The sequence below is a fragment of the Oncorhynchus keta genome, chromosome 23 (assembly GCF_023373465.1).
Source record: "Oncorhynchus keta strain PuntledgeMale-10-30-2019 chromosome 23, Oket_V2, whole genome shotgun sequence".
In the NCBI taxonomy this organism is placed as follows: domain Eukaryota; kingdom Metazoa; phylum Chordata; class Actinopteri; order Salmoniformes; family Salmonidae; genus Oncorhynchus; species Oncorhynchus keta.
Genome location: NC_068443.1, coordinates 28,504,518 through 28,513,281, shown reverse-complemented (window position 1 = coordinate 28,513,281; position 8,764 = coordinate 28,504,518).

Sequence of the window (8,764 nt, the reverse complement as noted above, 5' to 3'; positions counted from 1 at the left end):
TCCGTGTGGGACTGGGACATACAGGCTAATCCGTGTTGAGAGAGTGTCATTCTACAGTATGAGAGTATAGAATTCACGATTATTTGCTAATGGTTAGTACTGCTGGTTACTATGTCACAGGTGAGTAGTATGACTGGTTGTCTACAAACATTGTTTGATGTGTTCTGCATTAAGCAATCCATTACAATCCTGTGCCATTACCTTTTTGACCTTTATGAGAACAATAGCATTATCAGATCTCCAATCAGATCTAAAGATTTTCTTAAGTCTTTTGGGTAACACTTTACTTGACACCCAGCGTCATAATATGTTATGACACGGTTATAACCATGTCATGATACGTCACAACAGCTGACAAAACTTGTCTTGACCTGTCACATGGTAGAAGCCCTGTAATTGTTATTTATTTTATTTCACCTTTATTTAACCAGGTAGGCAAGTTGTCATTTACAATTGCGACCTGGCCAAGATAAAACAAAGCAGTTCGACACATACAACAACACAGAGTTACACATGGAGTAAAACAAACATACAGTCAATAATACAGTAGAAAAATAAGACTATGATGTGAGCAAATGACGTGAGGTAAGGGAGGGAAAAGCAAAAATAAATAAATACAGTAGGGGAAGAGGTCGTTTGGGCTAAATTATTGATGGGCTATGTACAGGTGCAGTAATCTATGAGCTGCTCTGACAGCTTGTGCTTAAAGCTAGTGAGGGAGAAAAGTGTTTCCAGTTTCAGAGATTTTTGTAGTTCGTTCCAGTCATTGGCAGTAGAGAATTGGAAGGAGAGAGTTTGTTTTGGGGGTGACCAGAGATATACACCTGCTGGAGCGCGTGCTACAGGTGGGTGCTATGGTGACCAGCAGCAAGAGCGACATCATTGATATATACAGAGAAGAGAGCCGGCCCAAGAATTTATCCCTGTGGCACCCCCATAGAGACTGCCAGAGGCCTGGACAACAGGCCCTCCGATTTGACACACTGAACTCTATCAGAGAAGTAGTTGGTGAACCAGGCGAGGCAATCATTTGAGAAACCAAGGCTATCGAGTCTGCCGATGAGGATGTGGTGTTTGACAGAGTCGAAAGCCTTGGCCAGGTCAATGAATACGTCTGCACAGTATTGTTTCTTATCGATGGCGGTTATGATATCATTTAGGTCCTTGAGCGTGGCTGAGGTGAATCCATGACCAGCTCTGAAACCAGATTGCATAGCAGAGAAGGTGCAGTGGGAATCGAAATGGTCGGTAATCTGTTTGTTGACTTGGCTTTCGAAAGACCTTAGAAAGGCAGGGTAGGATAGATATAGGTCTGTAGCAGTTTGGGTCTCGAGTGTCCCCCCCTTTGAAGAGGGGGATGACCGCAGCTGCTTTCCAATCTTTGGGAATCTCAGACGACACGAAAGAGAGGTTGAACAGGCTAGTAATAGGGGTTGCAACAACTTCTGCAGATAATTTTAGAAAGAAAGGGTCCAGATTGTCTAGCCCGACTGATTTGTAGGGGTCCAGATTTTGCATCTCTTTAAGAACATCAGCTGACTGGATTTGGGAGAAGGAGAAATGGGGAAGGCTTGGGCGAGTTGCTGTGGGGAGTACAGTGCAGTTGACCAGGGTAGGGGAAGCCAGGTGGAAAGCATGGCCAGCCGTAGAAAAATGGTTATTGAAATGTTTAATTATATTGGATTTATTGGTGGTGCCAGAGTGTCCTATCCTCAGTGCAGTGGGCAGCTGGGAGGAGGTGTTCTTATTCTCCATCGACTTTAGTGTCCCAGAACTTTTTTGAGTTTGTGTTGCAGGAAGCAAATTTCTGCTTGAAAAAGCTAGCCTTGGCTTTTCTAACTGCCTGTGTATATTGGTTTCTTTTCCTTGAAAAGTTGCATAACACGGGGGCTGTTCGATGCTAATGCAGAACGCCATAGGATGTTTTTGTGTTGGTTAAGAACAGTCAGGTCTGGAGAGAACCAAGGGCTATATCTGTTCGTGGTTCTAAATTTCTTGAATGGGGCATGCTTATTTAAGATGGTGGCATTAACATTTTGTTACCAGGCATCCTCTACTGAATGGGTCAATATCCTTCCAGGATACCCGGGCCAGGTCTATTAGAAAGGCCTGCTCGCTGAAGTGCTTCAGGGAGCGTTGACAGTGATTAGTGGAGGCCGCTTGACCACTGACCCATTACAGATGCAGGCAATGAGGCAGTGATCGCTGAGATCTTGGTTGAAAACAGCAGAGGTGTATTTAGAGCGCAAGTTGGTTAGGATGATATCTATGAGGGTGCCCGTGTTAACAGCTTTGGGGTGGTACCTGGTAGGTTCATTGATAATTTGTGTGAGATTGAGGGCATCAAGCTTAGATTGTAGAATGGCTGGGGTGTTAAGCATGTTCCAGTTTAGGTCACCTAAACTAATGACACATATTTTTAGACCTGTTGTGAAATATTGCGTTATTTTATGGATGGTTATGACACCTACATAAAAGTGTCAAAAAGCACAAAACCTACCATGGTAATTATTTTATGGCTAGTTATGACACCTACATAAGAGCGTCAAAGCACACAAAACCTACCACACAATGCAAAACATTACATTACACCAAAGCCTACTTGTCAACAGTGTGTTTATGTTATACAACATTTACTGAAGTTCTTCATTGTAATTCTGCACACATTGATGTCAGACATGCACATACCACAATGCTCTGTTTCTGATGACTTGGGTGAATGCAGGAGCAGATATCAGGAGCAGAACAAGACACTCTCTTTTTGACTGTTGGCTGACATAAGGGCATGTACCTGATACGGCTTATATGATTATGATGGTTATAATGCTTCTTGACAGTGTCATAAGTTGTATTTTCTTAGTCTAAGTAAAGTTACACAGTATGGCCATAATGCATTACGATAGTGTCATAAAGTGTATTTATGATAGTGTCATAGTTATTTAAAATATTATAATACAACCAATACAATACAACAAAAACGTTCAAATGAAAGGGACATTTTTTTGCCAGTTATGTACAGTAGTTGTCATAACCAGCCATGAAATAACATAATATATATCACAACAGGTGTAAATATATGGGTCATGAAAGTGTTATGACCATATTATGACAGGTTTTGAAATGTTATGTCAGCTGTTGTGACATATTATGACTTGGTTATGACTGTGTCATAATATGTTATGACGCTGGGTGTCAAGTAAAGTGTTTACCGTCTTTTGTAATAGCGTGTGTAGGTATACTTCAATTATTTTATAATGGACTTTGGATTTTTAGCTAAGGATGCAATAATGTTTTTGCACTTGCAATTCCAGTAACGTGAATAACAGAGCCTATTGGCATTACATCCTTCCATAGAGAGATTGTGTGCCATTGACTAGTCTAAGTCTATGACCTTATCACTACTCACTTTCCTGCCTAATTTCTCTCGGAAATGCAAACGGTTTCCTCTGGCCACAATGTATTTGTGGCAGCTCAGCATACAGTAACTGGATTATTTGGCATTCTCACATCTGAACGTCAAACATTGGGAAAACCCTATTGATTAGCGGTAAGTGTCTTTATTTCCATACAGTCAACACGACACAAGCTCATTTTAAACTTCCCCTCGCTGAAAGTAACTTTAATAATGTGTGCTGCTGGAGATTTTTTATCTTGCTCCATTACTCTGCTGATACCCTTGTACCCTTGTACCCATTAGGAGATTAGGTGAGCTGTTCATGTTCGGCAGTGATATGCATCCAAGTTCTCTGTGGATCTAGGTTGTGTTGTGGTTTCACCTAGAATAGGAATGTTTGAAACTAAATTGATTTGTAACAGCATTTTATGTCAGTGCTTGTCCCTAAAATGCTGATAGTTCACCTTTATCAGTCAATAAATACAGGTCTAAAATCTCAGGGAGAGTCTATGACGAGCTTATCCTTGACCTGTCAGACAGAGTCTCTTCCTCTAACTCAGAACCTCAGGCACACACAAGATGCTAAAGCTGAGTGACCCGCCAAAGCCAGTTAATCTGTTGCTTCATACCCCCAGTCTTAGGCTCTGAGCAGTGCTGGAAATCTTCACTTCCATGAATTGACATTGATAATGCCCCTCCAAGATGAGAGCATATGCTGGGGATGAGGTGCTGCTGTTATATTATACAGAATATTTGGGGATTTTTGTGTGTGTTGTATTAGACAGTATCCCAAGTACAAGTTCTGTCTGAAAGCCTTTGATCTCCTTATATTGGTAAGTCGCTTTGGATAAAAGCGTCTGCTAAATGGCATATATTATTATATTATTATTCTGTTGAAATAGTTTCTTTGTTAGGCTTATGTATATCAAGGTGTGGATGAAACAGAAGATATATTAATGTGAAAAATGCATATTCATCAGAATGAAAACAATAATTTCAGTACTCTATGCATATATTGAGGTGTAATTTATTTTCTTAATTCATATGCATTCTTAATTAATCTGACAATGTGAACTGAGAGTGAAATGCGGTGCACTAATACAGTAATAATAAACCCAATGCCTTCTCATTACTTCAAACCTCACTATGATGTTCTCTTTATATCTCAAGGACTATTGCTCGTACAGCACTGATACCTTATGCATTTATTTATCTGCATTTCTATCAGCTGTTTGGTTTCTGCAGAGCTATCATGCTGCTTATGAATACAATGTTCCTCTCTGTAGGAAACACTGTAGTAAATATCTGTTCACAAAATGTTCAGTTCTCAGTGATTTGAGCAGTGGTGTATTTAAGTAAATATTTTTGGGGTATCTCTACTTTACTTATGTTTTTTACTTTTATTTATGTTTTTGACAACTTTTACTTCACTACATTCCTAAAGAAACTAATGTACTTTCTACTCCATACATTTTCCCTGATACCCAAAAGTACTAGTGACATTTTGAATGCTTAGCAGGACAGGAAGAAGGTGCAATTTATGCACTTATCAAGAGAACATCCCAAGCATCTCTATTGCCTCTGATCTGACAGACTCACTTAACACAAATACTTCATTTGTAAATGATGTCTGAGTGTAGGAGTGTGCCCCTGGCTATCCGTAAATAGAAAAAAACAAGGAAATGGTGCTGCCTGGTTTGCTTAATATAAGGAATTTGAAATGATTTATACTTTTACTTTTGATACTTAACAATATTTTAGGAATTACACAAGTATATTTAAACCAAATACGTTTAGACTTTTACTCAAGTAGTGTTTTACTGGATTACTTTTACTTAAGTGCATTAAGGTATCTTTACTTTTACTCAAGTATGACACTTGGGTACTTTTTCCACAACTGCTTTTGAGCAAGGGTAGCAGTCACTTATTCTGTTTTGAAACACATTTGAAACACATTTCATTCACTGCTCTTAAAGTGTTATTCATGTTGAAAGCAAGAAACAGCCCTGTGGTTGCTCAGTTGTCACAACATCAGCATCAGATACTTGAAAAGAAGATGAGGATATAGCAGCAGTCCTCCAGTCCTGTAGATTTGCTGACGAGCTACGTCTAGGCTTGTGTTGTGATTGGAGGACTCCATGGGAAAGCAAACAAGAGGTGTTGGTTGGCCAAAATAAGAAACTCCTCCCTAGTCATGCGTACAGATAGGATTATAGGGCTGGGATCTAATCCCTGGGGTACATTCAGTTAGTTTCAACGTTTGCTACATTGTATGACGGTTTGTACTGAAGGACATGTTTTTTCAAAAGGTGTGCACCGCTCTTCAACAGCTGTTTGGTGGGTGTGGCCTGATCAATATAGATGTGACCATTTGAAATCGCAAAACTCGTGCAGCACATTCTATACACAATCTCCCTCTCTGGGACACCATAATCCCACCGTTCTTCAACTGGTCGTTCAGCACAGTATCGTTTTCATATAATCAAATGTTGCCTTTGCAGCCTGAATGGAGGATGTTTAATGTAAATGACAAAAGACGTAAGGAATAATAACGCCGTCCTGAGGGAGGAAGGCTATCCACGGGAGCTCACAGACTACACTGTCCTGCAAGGGTCGTCTCTCACGGCCAGGGTCAGGGTTCAATTAGACTGTTTGTTTGTTAGTAGGTCAAGATGCAGACATCGGCAGCAGGACAAACTTCAATCACAGATAAAGACTAGTTAGATTGTTATAACAGCATAACTAGCTAGCTAGATTAAATGATCAGCTGATATAGCTCCTCCCCCCACACTCCTTTAAAACATACTGCGGCACACCCTTTTCCTCTAGTAGGTAGGTTAGTAGGTTAGCAAGCTTGCTTACATTGGGAAAAGTGTGTTCTTGCAGAAAATAAGAGCCTTTGTTAAAAAAAAATACACGTTGAAATTTGGCTACAGGAGCAGTAGAGGATTATGTGTGTAAGGAATTCATTTTGAGCACCTGCCCGCACCCCTCACAAGATAGGCCTATGTGGCCCTGCTCCTCCCTCTGGACCTACAGTGGTTCCTCCTTTAAAACCTAACGTTAGGTTGCTAGCTAACATACAGGTACATACATACTGCTGTTATGATATGCTATGTGGTTCGTAAGGACAGCGTAGCTAACAAATGGTCAGTCAACATAACGTGTAAGGTAACTTATTTGACAAGTCATTACTTTATTACATTGAGTAGCAAGCTACCCTATGTTCGTTAGGGCAAATCTGGTTTGTGATAGGGGGGGGGGGTTCACACCTAGCTTGGCTATTATACTATTCTTTATTAAAGGTTGAATAGTCTATTGTTCAGCTATTAAATTGTTGTTCCCATCTCATTCCTTTCCTTCTTCCACACGTCATCATTCTGCCCCTGAGTGGCATTTTGTCAAGAGCAAAACCTTTTTTATTTTCAATTTTCAATTTTCAAAATAATTGTTCTGAAAGCAACTTTTCTCCGACACAAAGGAAGTCAAAGTGGACACCTACGAAGACGGCATCTCAGGTAAGCAGTACTGGGCTGTATTGACGTATCCTAAAGATGGCATCTCATCAGGTAAGCAGTACTGGGCTGTATTGACGATGGCATCTCATCAGGTAAGCAGTACTGGGCTGTATTGACGATGTCATGTCAGGTAAGCAGTACTGGGCTGTATTGACGATGTCATCTCAGGTAAGCAGTACTGGGCTGTATTCTCATCAGGTAAGCAGTACTGGGCTAAAGATGGCATCTCATCAGGTAAGCAGTACTGGGCTGTATTGACGATGTCATCTCAGGTAAGCAGTACTGGGCTGTATTGACGATGTCATCTCAGGTAAGCAGTACTGGGCTGTATTGACGATGTCATCTCAGGTAAGCAGTACTGGGCTGTATTGACGATGTCATCTCAGGTAAGCAGTACTGGGCTGTATTGACGATGTCATCTCAGGTAAGCAGTACTGGGCTGTATTGACGATGTCATCTCAGGTAAGCAGTACTGGGCTGTATTGACGATGTCATCTCAGGTAAGCAGTACTGGGCTGTATTGACGATGTCATCTCAGGTAAGCAGTACTGGGCTGTATTGACGATGTCATCTCAGGTAAGCAGTACTGGGCTGTATTGACGATGTCATCTCAGGTAAGCAGTACTGGGCTGTATTGACGATGTCATCTCAGGTAAGCAGTACTGGGCTGTATTGACGATGTCATCTCAGGTAAGCAGTACTGGGCTGTATTGACGATATCATGTCAGGTAAGCAGTACTGGGCTGTATTGACGATGTCATCTCAGGTAAGCAGTACTGGGCTGTATTGACGATGTCATCTCAGGTAAGCAGTACTGGGCTGTATTGACGATGTCATCTCAGGTAAGCAGTACTGGGCTGTATTGACGATGTCATCTCAGGTAAGCAGTACTGGGCTGTATTGACGATGTCATCTCAGGTAAGCAGTACTGGGCTGTATTGACGATGTCATCTCAGGTAAGCAGTACTGGGCTGTATTGACGATGTCATCTCAGGTAAGCAGTACTGGGCTGTATTGACGATGTCATCTCAGGTAAGCAGTACTGGGCTGTATTGACGATATCATGTCAGGTAAGCAGTACTGGGCTGTATTGAATTTTAAAGGAGGAACCACTGTATATGTTGCATTGATGTCAAGTGGGAAACTCGGAAAACACTACTTGTAATGTGGAAGCAATACGTTTTGTGCATTCAAGTTCTTGACGTCGCTGAGAACACTGATTGGCTAATAGAAAACTAGCTGTGTCAACCCTTAATTAAAAGTACAGCTATCATGCTCACAAACAAATTATAGTTTTCAAAACCAACATGGTTTCAGAGCATTTCCTATTATTATGTACATCTGAGACACTCCATTTAGTATGTTATGTATGGCATGTATTGATTTTCGGATGTCCACGTTACAAATTACAATTTGTATTATGTATTAGAAAAATGTAAAATATGTTATGAATTTGTAAAACGTACAATATTTAACGAATTTGCAAAATGTATGACAAAGAGTTATGGTTAGGGTTAGAGGAAGCTAGCATGCTAAGTAGTTGCAAAGTAGATAAAAAGTTATAAGTAGGTGAAAAGTTGCTAATTAGCTAAAATGCTTAAGTTCTCTGCGCTGATATTCAAACCTCGCAAACTTCGGGTTGCTAGACATTTGCATTATACGCCCACCCATCCATCCTGACCAATCATCCTGACCAATCATCCTGACCAATCACCCACCCGACCATCTGTCTTATGTATCATACCAAATGCAACATATCATACTAATTTGAATGGCAGAGTTACATTTAATATGTTATGTCTTAATCAAATTTATTTATACAGCCCTTCTTAGATCAGATGATATCTCAAAG